At 46.7% G+C, this 21,493-nt stretch overlaps 1 long non-coding RNA gene across 1 annotated transcript; it reads right to left on the bottom strand.

Moving 5' to 3' along the window:
• Positions 1-11,686: 11,686 nt before the first annotated feature.
• Positions 11,687-16,464, bottom strand: LOC130544663 (uncharacterized). The gene is made up of 3 exons (XR_008961116.1): positions 16,369-16,464; positions 12,973-13,493; positions 11,687-12,361 (listed from the first exon to the last, which is right to left on the bottom strand). It is a non-coding gene; the product is annotated as an uncharacterized LOC130544663 (long non-coding RNA).
• Between the last annotated feature and the right edge of the window lie 5,029 nt (positions 16,465-21,493).

Below are 21,493 nucleotides of genomic sequence, written 5' to 3'. Positions count from 1 at the left end.
TCCACTTATTTAGGTATTTTTTTCTCTCAATAATATTTTGTAGTTTTTGATATATAAGTCTTACACATATTTTGTCTCATTTTTCCTAAATATTTCAATTTTTGATGCTATTGTACATAGTATTATTTGTTACTAGTAGGTAAAAATACAATCAATTTTTGTATCTTGCAGTCTTGCTACATGCTTTTATTAATAGCTTTTTTGTAGATCTCACTGGATTTTTTAATATAGACAATCATGTCCTCTGAAAATAAAGGCAGTTTTACTGCTTGCTTTCCAATCTGATGTCATTAATTCCCTTTTCTTGCCTGATTACACTGGCTTATAACTCCAGGACAATGTTGAATAGATATGATTAGAGTGGACTGTTATGTATGTTAGCCGTAGGATTTTTGTAGATGCCCTTATCAGGTTGAGTAAGTTCCCTTTTGTTCGTAGTTTGGTTACTGTTTTTATCAGGATGGATGGATGTTAGCTTTTTAGAAAAGATTTAATTTGTTTATTTGTGAGAGAGAGAGAGAGAGCACATGAGCGGGGCAGAGGGAGAGGGAGAAGCAGACTCCGCTGAGGAGAGAGCCCTACCCGGGGCTCGATCCCAGAACCCTGGGATCATGACCTAAGCTGAAGGCAGATGCTCAACCAACCGAGCCACCCAGACGCCCCTGGATGTTGGATTTTATAAAATGCTTTATGCATCGATTGAGATGATTTTATAGTTTTTCTTATTTGGTTTGTTAATATGGTGAATTACATTAATTTTCTTGAAGTTCTTATTGTTAAACCAATCTTGCATTCCTACAGTAACACAACTTGGTCATGATTTGTTATCCTTTCAATATTTCTTGGATTTGATTTGCTGAAAATGTGTTAAGAATGTTTGCATCTATGTTCGTGAAGATGGTGGTCTGCAGGGTTTTTATTGTTTGTTTGTTTGTTTGTTTTTCCCTGTGATGTCTTTGTTTCAGGATCAGACTAATTCAGTCCTCAAAGAATGAGTTAAATATTTTCACTGCTTCAATCTTCTGGAAGATTTTGTGTAGAAGGGGTGTTTTTTTAATTTCCCTAAATGTTTGTTAGAATTCACTAGTGAAGCCATCTGGGCCTAGAGTTTAATCTGTGGGAAGAATTTCAACTGCAAATTAAATTTATCTAATAGAAATATAGCTACTTGGGTTGTCTATTTCTTCTTGAGTGAGCTTTAGTAACTTGTCTTTCAAGGAATTTGTCCACTTCATCTGGTCGTTGTTGAATTTTTAGCATGTTGTTCCTAATCCTTACTTACTACTCTTTTAATATGTATGAATCCTATAGTGAGTTACCTCTTTCATGCCTGAAATTGGTAATTTGTATCTTCTCTCCTTTATTTTTGATTACTATAGCTAGAGATTTATAAATCTGATTGATATCATAAAACCACTTTTAGATTAGTTGGTTTTTCTCTATTGTTTCTGTCCTCTATTTCATTGATTTCCAGTTTTCTCTTCATTATTTCCTCTTTTTAATTTTCTTTTACTGACTTCTTTTTTTTTTTTTTAAGATTTTATTTATTTATTTGACAGAGATAGAGACAGCCAGCTCTCGAGAGAGGGAACACAAGCAGGGGGAGTGGGAGAGGAAGAAGCAGGCTCATAGCGGAGGAGCCTGACGTGGGGCTCGATCCCAGAACGCCGGGATCACGCCCTGAGCCGAAGGCAGACGCTTAACCGCTGTGCCACCCAAGCGCCCCTCTTTTACTGACTTCTTAAAGTGGAAGCTGAAGTCTTTGAGACCTTTTTTCTTTCTAATATACATACTTAGTGTTTTTATTTCCTCCTAGATACTACTTCAGGTACACATTTTGATATGTTGGGTTTCATTTTCAGTGGGTTAAAAACAGTTTCTAATTTCCATTCTTCTGAGTTTTTGATCCATTTATTATGTATAAGTGTGTTGTTTTGTTTCCAAATATTTGGAGAATTTCCAAAGCTATTTCTGCTATTCATTTCTAATTCAATTCCATTGTAATCCAAGAGCATACTTTGTATAAAGTGAATCTTTTTAAATTTATTGAAACTTTTTTTGTGGCTCAGAAGATGGTCTAGCGTGTGAGCTTGTAAAGAATGTATCCTGATGTTGTTGGATGATGTGTTCTATACACGTCAATAGAGTCAAGCTGGGTGATAATATTGATTTTCAATCTACACGTTCTATCAGCTACTGAGAATGAGGTATTAAATCTCCAGCTAAAATTGTGGATTTGTGCATTCCTTCTTATATTTCTTTCACTTCTTTCTTCATGTATTAGACGCATAAACATTTAGGATTGTTGTGCCCCCTCAATGAATTGACCTCCTTTTCACAATGAAATAAAATTATTGATACCTAGTAATATTCTTTACCCTAAAATCTACTTTTTAAAAAAGATTTTATTTATTTATTTGAGGAGAGAGAGACAGGGAAAGAGAACGAGTGGGGGGAGCGGGAGAGGGACAAGCGGACTCTCCACTGAGCGCAGAGCCCCAGAGGGGCTCATTCCCGGGCCCTGAGATCATGACCTGAGCCAAGGTCAGATGCTTAACCGACTGATCCACCAAGGTGCCCCAAAACCCACTTTGATACTAACATAACCTCCCCCTGATTTCTTTTTACTGGTGTTAACACGATCTCTCTCTCTCTCTCTCTCTTTTTTTTTTTTTTGCCTTTAACTTAGTTGTGTCTTTATATTTAAAGTTGATTTCTTGGAGGTAGTATATAGGAGGGTATTTTTAAAAATATAATTTAACTATCTCTGCCTTTTTTTTTTTAAGATTTTTATTTATTTATTTATTTGACAGAGACAGGCAGCGAGAGAGGGAACACAGCAGGGGGAGTGGGAGAGGAAGAAGCAGGCTCCCAGCAGGAGAAGCCTGATGCGGGGCTTGATCCCAGAACGCCAGGATCACACCCTGAGCCGAAGGCAGACGCTTAACGACTGCGCCACCCAGGCGCCCCGTCTCTGCCTTTTAATCGGGAAGTTTAGACAATTTAAATTTAATGTGATTGTGGATATAATTAGGGTTTAAATCTATCATCTTGTTATTTGTGTTTTATTTGTCCCATCTCTGTTCCCTTTTTACACCTTTTTTGCCTTCTTTTGTACTAACTGGATATTTTTAGAGTTCCATTTTGTCACCTCTGTAGGCTTATTAGCTAAAACTGTGTGGGTTTGTATTTTAGCGGTTGCTGTGTGGTGTGTGACTCACCACAGTCCGCCCGCGGGCGCTCTGTACCACTTCGTGTATAGTGTCCGCAACTTACGGTAATGCGTTCCCATTTCTTCCCTCATAGTCTTATGCTGTTGTTATCATACAGTTTACTTCTATGTAAATCCCACTACAAATTGTTAATATTTTTGTTTAAACAGTCAGTTATTTCATAATGAGATCTAAATAATAAGAACGCGTCTTACACATAGTTACCATTTCCAAAGCTCTTCATTCCATTGTGGTTGCCCTCAGGTAGCATTTTCCCTCTGCCCGAAGGACTTCTTTTGACATGTTAGTTCCAAATCTTTGCTTCTGCCATGCCTAATCTGCTGTGAATCCTATCGAACGTGTGCTTTGTCTCAGACATTGTAGTTTTAATATCTGCGAGTTTACTTTGGGTATTTTAACAAATATTTTCCACGTCTCTACTGAACATTCTTAATCTGCCCTTTAGTTTCCAGCATATGGGACACAGTTATAACAACTACTTTAATGTCTTTCTCTACTTCTTCTATCATCTGTGTTATTTCTGGTTCAGTTCAATTGATCGAGTTTTCTTCTCTTTACGGCTCGTAGTTTCTTGCTTCTTTGCGTACCTGGCAAATTTTTTTGGATGCAATACACCATTTACACTAGTTGTTAAAATAATTTTACTTTGTTTTGCACTATTTTGTGTTCACATAAATATTCTCGAACTTTGTTCTGAGACACAGTTATGTTCCTCAGACAGAGTTTGATTCTGCCTAGTCTTGCTTTTTGAGGCAAGATCAGAGCAGTGTTTAGTCTAGGGCTAATTTTCCCCACTACACAGTCAGGAGCCTTCCAGGTACTTTACCCAAAGCTCTATAAGGTTTCCCCTATGGCTAGTGGGAGCATAGCCTGGCCCTGTCTAAGCTATTGTGATTGTTCCCTCTGATCCTTTTGGGCGTTTCTTTCCCTGGCCTGAGCATTTCCCTCACCTGCACTCTTGATCTCAGGGTCTTGAGTTCAAGCCCCATGTTGGGGATAGAGCTTACTTTAAAAACACAAGAGAATGAGATATAAGACATAGACTGGGGGCGGCTGGGTGGCATAGTTGGTTAAGCTTCCAACTCTTGGTTTCAACTCAGGTCTGAGCTCAGGGTGGTGAAATTGAGCCCCACCTTGACTCTGTGCTCAGTGGGGAGTCTGCTTGAGTTTCTCTCTCCCTCTTCCTCTGCCCCTCCCCCCACCCCACGTGCTCTTTCTCCCTCTCACTGAAGTAAATAAATAAATCTTAAAAAAAAAAGACATAGACTGGAAAAACTTTTACAAATTACCTATCTAAAAAGACTTGTATTCAGGATATCTTATAAAGGACTCTCAAAATTAAGCAATAAGAGGGGTGCCTGGGGGGGCGCCTGGGTGGCACAGCGGTTAAAGCATCTGCCTTCGGCTCAGGGCGTGATCCCGGCGTTCCGGGTTCGAGCCCCACGTCAGGCTCCTCCTCTATGAGCCTGCTTCTTCCTCTCCCACTCCCCCTGCTTGTGTTCCCTCTCTCACTGGCTGTCTCTATCTCTGTCAAATAAATAAATAAAAAATCTTTAAAAAAAAAAAAAAAGAGGGGTGCCTGGGTAGCTCATTTGGTGAGACATCTGACTCTTGATTTTGACTCAGGGTTGTGAGATCAGGCTCCATGCCCAGATAAAGATTATCTCTCTCCCTCTTCCTCTGCCCCCCTTCTCTAAAAAAAAAAAAATTAATAAGAGAGCAAACAATCTAATTTATTTTTTAATATTTATCTATTTATTTATTTATTTGTGTATTTAAGTAATCTCTACCCCCAATATGGGGCTCAAACTCATGATCCCAAGGTCAAGTCCCACTTTCTGAGATCCCAGCCAGGGACCTCACAAATAACCCAATCTAAAAATGGGTGAAAAGTTTGAGCAGACACGTCATCAAAGAAGATATAAGTATGGCAAATAAGCCTGAAAAAAATGCTCACCCTCATTAGTCCCTAGGGAAATGCCAATTAAACTCATGTGACACCCCACTCCAGACCTATTAGAATGGCTAAAATAAAAAAGACTGACCGAGCCAAGTGTGGACAAGGAGGTGGGGCGCTGGACCGCTCACACCTTGACAGGATGCAACATGGCGCAGCAACTGGAAAACGGTTTGTCAGTTTCTTATAAAATGAAACACACACCGTCTGGCCCAGCAATGCCACTTCTGGTTGCTTACGCAAGGGAGACGAAAACTTCCATTCACATCAAAACCTGCCCATGAATGTTTACAGCAGCGTTATTCGTGGTAGTGAAAAACTGGAAACAACCCAAATGTCCTTGACAGGGGAACAGATAGTCAAACAGACAAACAGCCGCACACTGGAATACTACTTAGCGGCATAAAGAAACCAACTCTTGATACAGTGACATCATGAAAGCCTTACAAAAGCCCTATGCTAAGTGAAACAGACCAGCCTCAGAAGGTTACTTACTGAAGAACTCCATTTACGGGACACTCTAGAAAAGGATGGGGAACAGACCAGGGGTTGCCAGGGTTTAGGGGATGGCTTGACTACCAAGAGGCAGCATGAAGGAATTTTGGGGTGGTGGGACCGTTCCATCCCTCACTGTGGTGGTGGATGCCCAGATCTAGGAACAAGTGAAACCTCACAGAAGCGTATACCAAAACCAAACAAAATAAAATGGCATTTAATTAAAACAAACAAGAAACCTCAGTGGTACATTAGAAATGATTTGGGGTATATTTTATTCATCATTTCCGGGTGTTTGTGAGCAGAGGCGTTTTCAGGTTATCTTACGCCACCTTCTTGCCAGAGCTGAACTTTCTGATACTTTGACCCCTTTATCTCTTCAGGTCCTCTTGCTGCCTCCAGCGCAGCCACCCACTCCCACGGCCGCACCTGGATCTTCCTGCCACCAGGAATTACTGCCTCCGAATCAGGCCGTAAGTCAAAGCAACCGCTCTCTAAGCCAGTGGCTCTTCCAGGGGAGTGACGTTGTCCCCAGAGGGCATTTGGCAAGGTCTGCAGACATTTTTTCCTGACCTGGGATGGTGTGGGTAGGGTGCTGCTAAACGTCTTATGATATGCAGGACTGACTCCATGACAAAGAATCCTTTGACCGCAGATGTCAAGAGAGCCGAGATTGAGAGACTCTGCTGGAGCCTGCATAGATAGACCCCCTCTGAAGCCATTTCAGCCTGACCCAGACTCCCCGGCTCTGGTCTTCTGTCCTCTTTCTCCGGCTGGCAGCCCATGGCCCACCACCAGCTCAGCCAGTCCTTGGTCAATATTCTCATCTTACTCAAGACTCTTGTAATTATAAGAAATATAAAAAAAAATTGAAACAGGTAGGACCCAAGGGGGGACTTTATTGGAAGAACTTGAAGATGGAGCACTGGCGGCTGAGTAAGAGCTGGCGTTCACCGAGCACCTACCCGACTGCCCCCAATCTCCACAGTCGTCCTTCGAGGTAGATACCATACTGTCCCATGTCGCAGATACCACATAGAACCCACAGGCAGCAAGGGTTGCTAGCCTGCCGCAGAGTGGGGAACAGGAAAGTAGACAGACAAAGCAACGAAAGAGGCTGTTCTTCGGGCTTTGTCTGGGACACCTCCCCCTCCCCATCTCGACTTTCCCTGCAGAGCTGCTCTCTTCTCTCCGTAGACCGGCCAGTTCCATTTGCCCTGGAGCACAGCATCAGGGAACCGACTGAGGACTGCCGAGCTTATGGGACCCTAATTCAGGAGACCAGCAGGGTACAAATAGCATTTTTTTTTAAAGATTTTATTTATTTATTTGACAGAGAGAGAGACAGCGAGAGAGGGAACACAAGCAGGAGGAGTGGGAGAGGAAGAAGCAGGCTCATAGAGGAGGAGCCTGATGTGGGGCTCGATCCCATAACGCCGGATCACGCCCTGAGCCGAAGGCAGACGCTTAACCGCTGTGCCACCCAGGTGCCCCCAAATAGCATTTCTGATCGCCAAATTCAAATCCTCTGTTCAGTTGGTTTTTTTAATTAATCGACCTTCTTTCCTTTTTTTTTTTTTTTTAGAGAGATTTATTTATTTACTTGAGGGGGAAATCAGAGGGAGAGGGAGAGAGAATCCCAAGCACACTCCCCACTGAGTGTGGAGCCTGACACTAGGCTCAATCCCACAACCCTAAGATCATGACCTGAGCCAAAACCAAGAGTCAGAAGCTTAACCGACTAAGCCACCCAGGCGCCCCAATCGACTTTATTTCTTTTAGAGCAGTTTTAGATCTGCAGAAAAATTGAGTGATAGTACAGAAAGTTCCAGTATACACGCCACCCGACCCCAGGGTTTCTCCTAACAGTAACATCCTGTGTTAGTATGGCCCATCAGTCACACTCAATCAACCAACATTATACATTATTATTAACTGAAGCCCATACTTTGCATTATGGTTCCCTCTTGGTGTTGTGCATTCTCTGTACCCACGGTCGCAGTGATACAGAACGGTTGCATGCCCTCAGAGTCCCCTTGCTCCCCCTACATCCTTCCCAACTCCCCCAGATCCCTGGAAACCACTGATCTTATTACTGTCTCTACAGTTTAATCTTTTCTAGAATGTCTTACAATTGGAAAAACACAGTGTGTGGCCTTTTCTCATTGGCTTCTTTCATTTAGCAATATGCATTTAAGGTTCTTCCATGACTTTTTGTGGCTTAATAGCTCCTTTCTTTTGACCTTTGAACAACACTCCATTGTTTGGATGTACCACAGTCCCCTCCTTACACCTGTTGCATGACATCTTGGTTGTCTGTTTTTGGAGATTGAATAAAGCTGCATTCCTGGGCAGGATTTTGCGTGGACCTAAGTTTTCAACTACATTTGGTAAATACCAAGGAATGTGACTGCTGGATTGTATGGCAAAACGATATTTGGTTTTGCAAGAAGCTACCAAACATCTCCCGAAGTGGCCGTATCACTTTGTATGCCCACGGGCAATGACCAAGAGAGTTCCTGTTGCTCCACGTCCTCGTCGACATTCACTATTGTCAGCGTTTTGGATGTTAGCCATTCTAAGAGGTGGGTGGTGGCATCTCGTTGTTGTTTCAGTGCACAGTTCCCAAAGGACACATCATGGTAACCGACTTTCCAAATGCTGATTTCCCCTCTGTATATCTGGTTTGGTGAGGTGTCTGTTCAGATCTGTTGCCCATTTCTTAAACTAAGTTGTTTGTTCTTTTCCAATCCATAGATACGATATGTCTCTCCATATACTTAGACTCTCTCTCATTTCTCCCAGATATGTTTGGCAATTTTCTTTTTTCTTTCTTTTTAAAGATTTTATTTATTTATTTGACAGAGAGAGAGAGAAGTGGAAGCAGGGGGAGCAGCAGGCAGAGGGAGAGGGAGAAGCTGGCTTCCCTGCTGAGCAGCGACCCGCATGCGGGGCTTGATGACCTGAGCTGAAGGCAGACACTTAACCAACTGAGCCACCCAGACGCCCCTGGCAATTTTCAATACACAGGTCTTGCATAGCATTTGTTAAATTTAGCCCTAAGTATTTAATGTTTTATAAATGAAATTGTTTTTTAAATTTATTTTTCCAATTTATTGTTGGTTTAGAGAAATATGCTTGGTTTTTTTACATTGGCCGGGTTTTCTGTGACTCCCTAAATTCATGTATTAGCTCTACTAATGCGTTGTTGCTGGGGTGTGACATTCTGTGTAAACAACCGCGCTGTCTACTAGTTGGGACAGTTACTTCTTCCTTTCTAATCTTTGCTTCTAAATTCTCCTCTTACCTTATTGCAGTGCTCAGAGCCTCCTGTATGTGTTGAGTGGAAGTGTCGTGTGTAGACGCAACCACCTTGCCCCTGATCTAGCGAGAGAACCGAATGCTTTTCAACCATGAAGTGTGATGTCAGCTGTGGGTTTTTTGAGGATGGCCTTTTTAAGATTGAACAAGTTCCCTTCTAGTCCTAATTTGCTGACGGTTTTCTTTCTCCTCCTTCTCTTTTTAAATCATCCAAGTACTGAATTCTGTGAAATGCTTATTAAATATATCTATTAAAATGTCACATGGCGGGGGCACCTGGGTAGCGCAGTCGTTAAAGCGTCTGCCTTCGGCTCAGGGCGTGATCCCGGCGTTCCGGGATCGAGTCCCACATCGGGCTCCTCCGCTAGGAGCCTGCTTCTTCCTCTCTCACTCGCCTGCTGTGTTCCCTCTCTCACTGGCTGTCTCTCTGTCACATAAATAAATAAAATCTTTAAAAAAAAATAAAATTAAAATAAAAATAAAATGTCACATGGGTTTCCCCTTTAATTTTAATTAATTGACATAGTTTCATTATCTCAGTATGGTGAATTATATTGATTTTTGTCAGTATTAAACCAGCCTTGCATTCATAGGATAAACCCTACTTTGTCATTATGTATTTTTACCTTTCATATATATTGCTGGGTTTATTTTGCTAATATAGTATTAAGAATACTTGCATGGAGGAGCCCTCCCTCAAGGCCATGAGATGAGCTGACTGCCTGCCTGCAGCCCTTTTCGTCTGCTGAGCTCCCTGGCAGCCAGAACCCAGGGGAAAGATGCCAGTACCTCTTCCCAAGGCCTGCTGCCTGCCTCCTGCCTACAACCGCCTATCCCGGGTCCCTGCACGGCCCGTTTGACCAGGTGTTTCTTCAACACCAGCTCTGGACTCTGCGAGAGGGAAGGAGAACCGCTGCCTGGAGAAGGAGGAGGGGGCGAGCACCTGCAGGGCAAACAGCCGCGACCGGCCTGGGAGGGCCTGGCCCCTGTGCTCCCTGAGGTCCCAGGAGGCCTACGTAAGGCCGGCCGGGCTGTGGCTGCTTCGGAAACAGGTCAGCCTCCGCCACCCCACCCTCCTCAGCAGAGCCCCGCCTCTTCCCTTCTCCAGCCGGGTAGGTTTGCTTTGGCTCTGTCTTATCCAGGAGCGTGGAAGGAAGCACCATGATAGCAAGAATTAGGCACCTTGGTTACTTTATCCCTAGCACTTAGCATGGGCTCCTGGCAGAAAGGAGACAGTCCATAAATATTTGTGGAATGAACGAGTGAATGCACAGGTTCATCTCTTCCCTACTGGAGTGTGACTGGAGGGTGAGAGGTTTGAAGCCAGGACTCTCCCCCCACCCTCATCCTCACTGTGTCCTCACCTCCATTCCCACCATCACTGGGCTGGGGGAGGAGGACCACAGTGGTGGAATTTCTGACATCCAGCTCCAAGCATCAGTGATGGCAGGGCTCTTTCCACTAAAGAAGCCCCCCGCCCCAAGTATGTGACACGTTTTCCTGTCTATGGCTTCAAACTCTTTGGTCTTGTATTTCAGTAAATTTATTTTCTAATTAAAAAAATATATTTGCATGTCTGTCATGAGAGATGTTGTTCTGTGATTTTATTTTCTTGTAATAATGTCTTTTTCAGTTATGGCACTGGGATTGAGCTAGCTTTATAGAATGAGCTGGAAAGTGTTCCCTTCTTTTCTGTTTTCTGAAGGAGTTTTTGTAAGACTTATTCTTATTATTCTTCCTTCAATAAAACTAGAATTGACCAGGGAAGATGTCTAGGTTTGGACTGTGTGTGTGTGTGTGTGTGAGAGAGAGAGAGAGAGAGAAAGTTTTTCATAATAAATCCAATTACTTCGATAGATATGGATATTGGGTTATTCAGATTTTTATATTTCTTCTTTGGTTATTCATAGTCCTTTTTTTTTTTTTTTGTCTTTCAAGAAATACACCCATCTTATGTAACTTGTCAAGTTTATTAGAATAAAGTGGTTATATAATATATACCTACATATATAAAACACATATCATCCTGTATCCAAATAAAGAATGCTTATAACTCACTAATAATAAGACAAAAAATCCAATTTAAAAAGTTGACCAAAGATTTGAACAGACACTTTGCCAAAGGAAGATACAGAGTGGACAATAAGCCTATAAAAACAAAACAAAACAAAACAAAACCCTCCACATCCTTAGTCATCAGAGAAATGCAAATTGCATCCATGATGAAATATTATTAGCCACTCCCTAGAACGGCCGAACTTAAACAGACCGACAGCACCGGACACTGGTGAGGATGAGAACAGATAGAGCCCCTCCCGCTCTCTTGGCGGGAGGGGGGACTGCGCAGCACTTCGGGAAAGGTGTGGTGGTTTCTATGATTAAACACACACCTGCCCTTTGACCCGGCCATTTAGCTCCCAGGAGAAATGAAAATATTTTCCCACAAAAAGACTGGTACACAAGGGGCGCCTGGGTGGCACAGCGGTTAAGCGTCTGCCTTCGGCTCAGGGCATGATCCCAGCGTTATGAGATCGAGCCCCACATCAGGCTCCTCCGCTAGGAGCCTGCTTCTTCCTCTCCCACTCCCCCTGCGTGTGTTCCCTCTCTCGCTGGCTGTCTCTATCTCTGTCAAATAAATAAATAAATAAATAAATAAATAAATAAAAGACTGGTACACGAATGTTCCTGGTAGTTTTATTCATAGTACCCCAAACTTGAAACAATCCCCAAATCCACCGCAGGGGAGAAGCAGACAAGCCTCGATATCTATCCATTGTATGCGCATCAGGGAAGTACTTCTCAGCGATACAAATGAGCAAACTCCTGGGGCGCCTGGCTGGCTCATGATTCAGGGTCCTGAGTTCAAGCCCCATGATGGGTGTAGAGTTTACTTAAATAAATAAACTTTAAAAAAAAAATGAGCAAATACCTGATACATTCAACAACCTGAATGAATCACAGAAACATTATGCTTCAATTATATGAAGCTCTTAGAACTGGCAAAACTAATCTAAGGTGGAAAAACTCAGCCCTGTGGCTGCCTCTGGGAGAAGACACTGGGAAGAGACATGAAGGAACTTTCTGGGGATCATGGGAATATGCTCTATCTTGATAGGCTGCGGGTTATGTGGTTCTATCCATTTGTCAGGACATAATTGTACACTTCAGATTTGAGAATTTTGGTGGCGCCTGGGTGGCTCAGTTGGTGAAGCGTCTGCCTTCGGCTCAGGTCATGATCTCCAGTCCTGGGATCGAGCCCCACGCTGGGCTCCCTGCTCAGCGGAGAGTCTGCTTCTCCCTCTGCCTCTGCTGCTCCCCGCTTGTGCTCTCTCTCTCTCAAATGAATAAATAAAATCTTAAAAAAAAAAAAACGATTTGAGGGGCTCCTGGGTGTCTCAGTTGTTAAGCATCTGCCTTCAGCTCAGGGCGTGATCCCAGGGTCCTAGGATTGAACCCTGCATCTGGCTCCCTGCTCCACTGGAGCCTGCTTCTTCCTCTCCCACTCCCCCTGCTTGTGTTCCCTCTCTCGCTGGCTGTCTCTCTCTGTCAAATAAATAAATAAATAAAATCTTTAAAAAAAAAGATTTCAGAATTTCAATGCATGTACATTTTACTTAAAAAAAAAAAAAAAAAAGGACCTGCCACCAAATACTGAATGCTTGTTAATAGGGTGGCTTTTTATGGTGGAATGTGTTGGTCACTTTGAAGCTAACTTCTGTGTATTTTAGACTTGAGCAAATGACTACATCTACTGAGGTTAATGGGAGTCGGGTCTGTCCCTGCTGGGGAAGGGAGTCAGGAACACAGAACTGAGCTCCTCGTGTTTGACTGGCAGACTACACAGACGCAGTAACAGTCGTACGTGAAATCCGTGTGTGGAGGCGTGTGCGTTGTGTAGGTGACATGCTCTGCCACGTCTGCGAAGACAGCCTAGGAGCAGTGATCCGCAGGAGGAGATGCGCTCACCTGGCAGCAGGATCTTGCTTCCTGAATCCACTCTCCACCAACAGGAAGTGACCCTTCTCAGAGAAACGACTGGTTCAGAACTGGGACAGCGAAAGTACAAGTTGATCCTAGGATTTCTTGTGACTTCACAAAGGAAGGAAGTATTCTAAGAATGACAGGAACATGTCCAAGGGGACAGGCTCCAGCTTGAAGGGGATGCCACTGGCCAAACCCAGGGGAATCAAAATAAGTAATGGTAGCACTGTAGACCGAATGTTTATGCCGCCCTCCCCAAATTCATGGCCAGAAACCTAATCCCCGGTGTGATGGTATTGGGGGCGGGGCTTTGGGGAGGTGATTAGGACATGAGGGAGGAGCCCTCGTGAATGGAATTAGTGTCGTCATAAAGGAGATCGCAGAGAGCTCCCTCGCCCGTTCTGCCGCGTGAGGCCAGAAGAGGATGTCTGTGAACCAGGGAGCAGGTCCTCACCAGACACCCAGTCCGCAGGCACCTTGGTTTGGCCTTCCCAGCCTCGGGAATCCTGAGAAAGAAACGTCTGCTGTCGAAGCCACCCAGTCTGTGGTCCTGCATTATAACAGCCCAGACAAAGACTGTAGTCATGGGTTATGGGTGCTGGTGAAGGAAGAACATGAAAATGAACCGGGAATGCTGTACTGGAATTAGGTTGAGATCTGTGTTTATGTGTATTTATTTACTTACTCATTTACTTATTTTGGTTATTATTTTTTAAATGGAGCCCAATACCGGGCTTGAACTTACAACCCTGAGATCAAGACCTGAGCTGAGATCGAGTCTGACGCTTAACGGAATGTACCACCCAGATGCCCCATATATATTTAGATATAGAAATATAGGTGTAGATGGGCGCCTGGGTGAAGCGCCTGCCTTGGCTCAGTTTATGATCTCAGGGTCCTGGGATGGAGCCCCGGGTCATGCTCCCTGCTCAGCGGGGAGTCTGCTTCTCCCTCTCCCTCTGCCCCTCCCCCTGCTCATGTTCTCTCTCTCTCTCTCTTTCTCAAATAACTAAATAAAATCTCAAAAAAAAAAAAAAAAAAGAGGGCGCCTGGGTGGCACAGCGGTTAAGCGTCTGCCTTCGGCTCAGGGCGTGATCCCGGCGATCTGGGATCGAGCCCAACATCAGGCTCTTCTGCTGTGAGCCTGCTTCTTCCTCTCCCACTCCCCCTGCTTGTGTTCCCTCTCTTGCTGGCTGTCTCTATCTCTGTCAAATAAATAAAATCTTAAAAAAAAAAAAAAAGAAAAAGAAATATAGACATAGAGGCCCCTGGGTGGCTCAGTTGGTTAAGCATGGGACTCTTGGTTCCAGGTCAGGTCATGATCTCAGGGTCATGAGATCAAGCCCCGTGTTGAGCTCCAAGCTCAGCCTGGAGTCTGCTCAAAATTCTCTCTCCCTCTCCCTCCCCCTTAGCTCATGCACACACTCTCTCTCCCTTTCTCTCTTTCTAAAATAAATAAAGAAAATCTTTAAAAAATATATAGGTGTAAATGTATGTGTAAATATATATGCATGTACAAATGTGTGCTTATCATACATGTGTGTGCATGTACACTCACAGACACACATTCTCTGGCCTGGTCCTCGGAGAGGGCCGGGGAGCTGCAGCTGCACCGTGGTCCTGGGCATTCCTGGGACTCAGAGCTTGACTGCCCTGACAGGAACCAGAGCTCCTTGGAGAAGTGACTGATCCTGGGGCTGAGGCCCAAAGAACAACGGAGGCATATAAAATGGGACAGAAGCCAGTGTGAACTGGTTCCCATTGGCCCAATCTAGAACCATGTGGCCATCAAAATGAACAGTGCTGGAGTCCGCTGAATGGTGCCCCCCCCCAAAAAAAGGTGTGTCCGTGTCCTTATCCTCAGAACCCACAAATGTGACCTAATTTGGAGTTTTAAGTTAAGGGTCTCCAGAGGAGATCATTCTGGATTCTCTTGGTGGGCCCTAAATCCAATGACAAGGTCATAAGAGAAAGGTAAGGGGGATTTGACACGAGAGCCACGGGAGGAGGGGCCACGTGCAGACAGAGGCAGAGTCTGGAGGGATATGCAGCGGCGAGCCCAGGAGCTCACGGAGCCCCAAGCAGCTGGAAGAGGCAGGAAGGATTCTCCCCTAAGCTTTGGAGGGAGCACCTTGATTTTGGACTTCTAGCCTCCGGAACTGTGAGAGATTCATTTTCTGTTGTTTGAAGCCACAGGAAACGAATACAACTCCCTCTGAGCTGAGCCCTTCCCAGACGGAAAGACTCTTTTCTGCTTGGTTTAAAGCCCTTCGTAAAGAGATATACCTTATGCAGGGTCGGTGCCTGGGATCTGGCTGGAACGAGATCCTGTACAACCAGTTCCTCCTTCAGAGCCTCCAGTGCGGGATGCCAGGGGCTGCAGCCGCCTGTGGCCGGGAGTGTGGGAGGGACCTGTGCCCGGCCGGCCCTCGGAGCCACTGCGTGCACTTTTCCCACACCTTGGCAACTCGTCCCCCCCCCCCCCCCGCCCCCTGGAGTTACCAGCATGTCCACCGGGCCTTCCCCTGGGGACCTCCTTCTCTCCAGCAAGTTCTTGCTGGTTCCCCCAGTTGGCTCAGGGCAACTCGCAGCCCCAAACCGAGGTCTAGTCTGGGCCGCAGTTGCCGAGGGTCCAATCTCCTGAGGGTCCCCACCAAAGCCTGGGTACTGCAGTGGGCAATGCCTGAGGGCTGGGGAGTAGATTCTGTGCTTCTGGATTGAGGGGACAAAGAAAGATTGATTCTTTGTTGCTTATCCTTTCAGTAGGTTCACAGGGGCTGCTTATCACATTTCTTGGACTCTGATTAAAGAGCAAGAGTGATCTCACTGGGGTGCCGGCCTGGCTCAGTGGAAAGAGCTGGAGACTCTTGATCTCGGGTCGTGAGTTCAAGCCCTATATTGGGTGTAGAGATTACTTAAAGAATAAAAAAACTTAAAAAAAAAAAAGATCCCACAGAAAGATAGTCCAAACCCCTTCTTTCCCCCTTGGTGAACTAGCTCCCTCCCTGACCCTAAGGCCTTCTGGAACTGAACATCCAGGGGCCCCCCAACTCTGAAGCCAGTGTCTGCACTCCAAATGCCAGAGCCTCGGCCCTATTCACCTTCTCTGCCTGGCCACCCAGAATGCTCTGGAGGAAAATCATCTCTGCTTTTGACTCAGGAAACACCACCCCTAGGAATTTACGAGGGAACAAGCCAATAGCCCAAAGTGTATCTGTGAGGTATGACAAGGGGATTAAGGGTAATGATACAGGGCAAACCCTGATGCCACATGATCTCCTGGCCAGAGAAAACCAAGGTCAACTGAAAACTGGCTGGAGGCTTCCAGTCTGGGACAGGCAGCGGGGAGGGGGCCGAAGGGCCTGCAGGGGGGAGGCTCACCTGCTGGGAGAAGTTTCCATCAAGTCCAGCAGAGGCTGGAGTGGAGCAGTTTTTCCTCCCCTTTACTTATCACTCAGCAACGGCCAGCGCTGAGAGCGCGGGGGAGCGGGGCTCTTCGGCTCCCTCAGCTGCACTTTGGACCCTGAGCCTGCCATTGAACCTGGGTCCATCCAGAAGCAGTGTCCAGGAAACGCCCAAGAAAAACTGTTTTGCAAAATGTACTCGGTCGCAAGACAAGTCACAGAAATACTGAAGACCTTCTCACAGAGCAGTAGCCCGGTTCAACCCTCTTTTCCCCCCCAGATACCCCCCCCTCTCTTTGGAGTGTATAATTTACATGCACTAATTTGTACAGAACTCAGACACCTGCTTGAGAGTTTTCCCGAGCCCATATTCCCAGGTAACCACCCTCTGATATAGAATGTTCCCATTGTACCGGAAGTTTCTCCCGCCTGCCTGGAGGCAATTGACTCTTCAGATTTCTATCCCTGTAGGTTTGTTTTTTTTCTGTTCTAGGACACCGCATATTTGAAATCAAATAATCTGTACCCTATGGTTTCTGGTTCCTATTCCCTCAACATAATGTTTTTGAAATTCGCCCATGTTGTAACTCATTCGCCCCTGCTTCGGTAGGATTCCAGTGTGGCTAGACCACCCTGTGTCCATCCATTCTTTTGTTGATTGGCATTGGCCTTGTGACCAGTGCAGGTCTCCTATAAATGAAGCTGCCACAAAAATCTTTGAAGAAGGGGGGAGGAAGGAAAGGGATAGAGAGGAACGGATTATAACCAACTGAATAAAATAGGAACCCAGAGGTCATACTGACATAAATATATTAAAACATTGCAAGTTTGATGAGGAATACAATGTTTGCATCCCCTTGAAGTACCTTTCCACAGAATACTTAGTACAAAGGGAAAACAAGTGACTCTCGAGTGGAGAAGCTTGGCAGACATCTCTTCATCAGGTGACCCAAGTGAACATCATCAGTTATGGGGCAAATTGAAATTCTCCGCCACCTGATAGGAGGCGATGAGAACAGCCTCGCTCCCTCGACATTCCTCCTAGCGATTGCTGACCTTAATCGAAGCATAAGGAACCATCCGAAAACCCTAGATTGAAGGATGTACGACAAAATAACTGGTCCATAACCTTCAGGAGTGCCAAGGGCACGCAAGTCAAAGAAAGGGAGGAATGTTCCAGAAGGAAGCTGAAGAGACTTGACGACCAAGGGAACTCAGATTCTGGACAGGTTCCCTTGCCATAAAGGACATTATTATTGTCATTGGGAAGATCTGAATGGGATCTGAAGATCAAATGACAGCAACCTATGGATGTGAGTTCTTGACTTTGGTCGCCGGGCTCTGGTTTTGTAGGAGGGTATCTCAGTGGGAAGGAAATACACCCTAATGTGCTCTGAAGTCGTGGAGCACCTGGATAGCTCAGGAAAAATAATTCTTTGCGTTATATGTGGAAACTTCCTGTGAATTTGAAATTACTAAAAAATAATAAGATGAAGCTTTTCTTGCCCTTGACAAAACCCGTTTTTCAGCTGCCATCGCTCCTCTGCGTTTACTTCTCAGCGTGTGTGAGGACAGGGGTCACCACGGGGGGGGGGGGGCTTCTTTTTGGTGGTGGTGGCGACCTGAAAAGGCGCTATCCCTCAGGGGCACAAGGCTGTACCTGGGGCCTGTCCGATTGCCCCTGGGGTCTCGGGCCCCCTGATCTTGAAAGGCAAGGAAGGGTGCAGCTGGATGCACCCGAGCCGTCCGGGCTGGGAAAGCAGGTAGAGAACCCTCTGCGCCTCCTTTAACCCAGTAGCACTGCTGGAAGGTCCTTCGTGTATTGGGACTGCTACGCTAGCACCCGAGGCACTATTCTGGGTGCCGGAGAGGCAGCCATGAACCAGGCAGACAGAGGCTCCCGCCCTCAAGAAGCTTATAGCCTGGAAGGGACAGACAGCCAGTAGACACGATGAATAAGTAAAATGTACAGAATGCTAGACAGTGATATGTGCTATGGAGAGAAAGCCCCAAAGGCTGGTAACGGAGAATGAAAGCTAGCTACTGGACCCGAGCAATGGGAAGAAGATCTGAGAGGTGCGAGTGTGCACGTGCACGTGCGTGTGCGTTCAGTTTGAGCCATGCTATATGTGAAATGCCTGTTAAATACCTAAGTGCTGGAGTCAGAAGTTCAGAGGAGGGGGCCAGGCAGGAGATCAGAATTTGGGTGTTAAATAGATGAACGATTTTAAAGGCATGAGGGAGTTCTGGGCAGACCCAAGGACCGGCACGTTTTACAACTGAAGGGGTGGTGCGTAGACAGGCCACATCATTGGCCCCAGATCACATGGCTGGTAAGTTGTGGAGCTGGGATTCAAACCCGGGGCAGATTTGTGGCCCTGTTTGAAGCTGCCCTAAAGTCTTGCTACTGTTGACTATGTGGCCTTGGGCAGGTCACCTGACCTTTCAGAGGTCGGGTGTCCTCATCTATCAAAGGAGAGGTGAGCAGTGTAAGGTCAGGGGAAGGCAAAGATGCTACAGGGGGCCTCGTGGTGCTTGGGCAGCTGGGCAGAGAGCCAGCAGCTGTTCACACAGGTCACCGGAATGGTCCTGGGTTTGCCCCCTGCCCTTCTCCTGTTAGTCTTGGACACCTGCTGTCATTGGAACAGCCCTGTCTTCTGGGCAGGGGTGGGTGGGGGGAACCAGTGAGACACATGCACAGAGTCCACAAGTCAAGATATCGATCTACAAGAAGCTACTGCCACCCAGCCTGGAATTCTGGGGTCAGCATGACCTGCGGGCCCTGTGGGCACGAGATTCCACCAAGCAAGTCCCTGCCAGCCGGTTGCTGGGTGAACCTGGCATTTGAAGAAGGGAAATTAGAGGGTGATGCAGGGTTGGTGGGGCCAGGATGATTCTCTAGGGAGTGCCCCTGGGCCCTGCTGGGAGGACCGGAACAGGCTCTGTAGCCTCAGCCAGTGCCCTGGCAAGGGCACCACTCCCAGGTCAGCTCCGGGCTGGGCTGGCTCTCCTGGAGCTTCCGGGGCTGGCCAGGCCCCTTCCGCCAACTCAGTCTTTCTTTAGAGTTGTTAATATCTTTCCATCTGTCCAGGCCTGGTGAGGGCCCCACTGCCTCTGTGGCTTAGCACTTCCACTTTGGGGCATCCAGAGGCTTCACAGTGTAAATGCCAATGGCTCCTGTCACATGGGGGCTGGGCAGGTGCCTGGCCACACTACTTCCTGTCCCCCATCCACCCCTCCCCTGCCAGCTGGCAGCAGGAGGCCTCCAGCTGGCCATGCTCACTGTGGGGAAGTCAAATTTCCAGTCTCCCCCAGGACAACGGCTCCCGGCTGTGCCCTCTGCCCAGCTTAGCCCTAGCCACCCTTAATCCTGGCTCCATCAGGGTCCTGAGCCCCAACTCAGCTGTGTCAAGAGCTCTGGCCCACCCTGAGTCTCTCAGCTGAGGCTGCAAGAGCAGCCAGCAATGCAGGGGGGCTGGAGGAGAAGCAGATCCAGAACCAGAGAGCCTGAGAGGACGCTGTGCTTGGGTCTACTCATCTGTCTCCCCTGCTAGGGTGTGTAGGCCTGGCCTGCTCCCTTGCAAGTCACCACCCAGAACACTTGGCCTGGCCCTGGGCCATGAGTAAATGGAGGCACCACATCTTGGGAGTCTGGGGGCTTTACAGGTGTGGGGGTTTGGGTGTCAGTCCCAGGGATCTATGTTGGGGTGAACTCTGGAAAGCTTGGAATGGGGAGGACACTGGTGCCGGGGGCTGTGAAGGGCTGCTCAGGCATGGTTGGGCTTGAGGCCTGGGCACCTAGACCCACACAGGGCTGTGGCTGCCCATTGCAGGCAAATGAGGCTCCCTCATTTCCCTCATGTGCATGCCTCCTGTGGGCATCCAGTGGGGAAGGGGGTGGCAAAGGCAATCTGAGTGTTTCTGGGATGGGATTTGAGTATTTGGAGCCAAGCACTATAAAAATCTTGGAAAGAACGTTTAGTGATAAATCAGAAACTAACAAAACCAAAGCAATCATTTGTTAGTTGTGTCTGCAAGAGGAACAGGGCAAGGTGAATTCTGATCCAGTAAAAGCTGAGCTATGTGCCTGAGTCTGCTTTATTTGAGGGGTGGTGGGGCTCTGCCCACACTCTCGCCCACAACCCGTTGACTTCCAGAGGAGATGTGGGGAAAGCAGGTACCCACAGTGGGAGGAGCTTTGGCTTGGAAGATCTGGACCCCCAGCTGCCTGTCTCTCTCTCTCTCTCTCTCTCTCACACACACACACACACACACGCTCTTAGCAAATCACTGTGCCTCAGTTTCCCATCTGTGGAAGGAATAATAAGCGTCATGTCTACTACCCAAGGTCAAGGAGGGCAAATGAGGTAAGCACATGTGTTGGTGTTCGTTGGACCACAGTCCTTATGATCATCCACAATCTCCACTAAATCATCCTTCATGGTGTGCCTAGTCTGTGCCAGGCCCTGGGGATACAGGGGAAGCCAAGGCAGAAGTGGGGCTCTTCCCGGAATCTGTCTATCCACCTGCCCTGTCTGCCTCCTCTTTGTAGGAGCTACACTGGGCTTTCCTCAGTTCCAGAGGCCAGAGCCGCTTCCCGCTCCCCTCCTCCCCCTCCCACCAGGACTTTGCACTTATTGGTCCCACATTCCCTAACCACCTCTTTTTCCTAACATACTGCAACCCACCCTTTCTGTCTCCACAGCCTAAGGGGACACCTTCAGGCACCATCTCTGTGCATCTGACCTCTGTGGCAACTTGACTTCTGGAGGTCTTCATTTTTCACCAGAGTACTGGATAAGGGCTCTGGCTCAAGCCTTGACTAGGTGTCCTAGGGGTCGCCTAACTTCTCTGCCTCAGTTTCCCTACGTGTAAGGAAGAACCACAACGGTCTCCACCTCCTGGCGGTAGTTGTGAAGAGTCGATGAGATACGGCACCAAAACCCTGAGAAGCGTGCCCACCATGCAGTAAAGACTGTATACACGTTACTCTCATTATTGTTATTTTGTAGCCATTATTAACAGACTGCAGGACCCAAAGGGCGGTGCTTCGCACGCTTCGCCCTCTTCCCACAGCTCAGCACCTGGAGCGTGCCAGACCC

This window comes from Ursus arctos, unplaced genomic scaffold, assembly GCF_023065955.2.
Source record: "Ursus arctos isolate Adak ecotype North America unplaced genomic scaffold, UrsArc2.0 scaffold_23, whole genome shotgun sequence".
In the NCBI taxonomy this organism is placed as follows: Eukaryota; Metazoa; Chordata; class Mammalia; order Carnivora; family Ursidae; genus Ursus; species Ursus arctos.
This window is presented reverse-complemented; position numbering and strand designations above follow the sequence as displayed.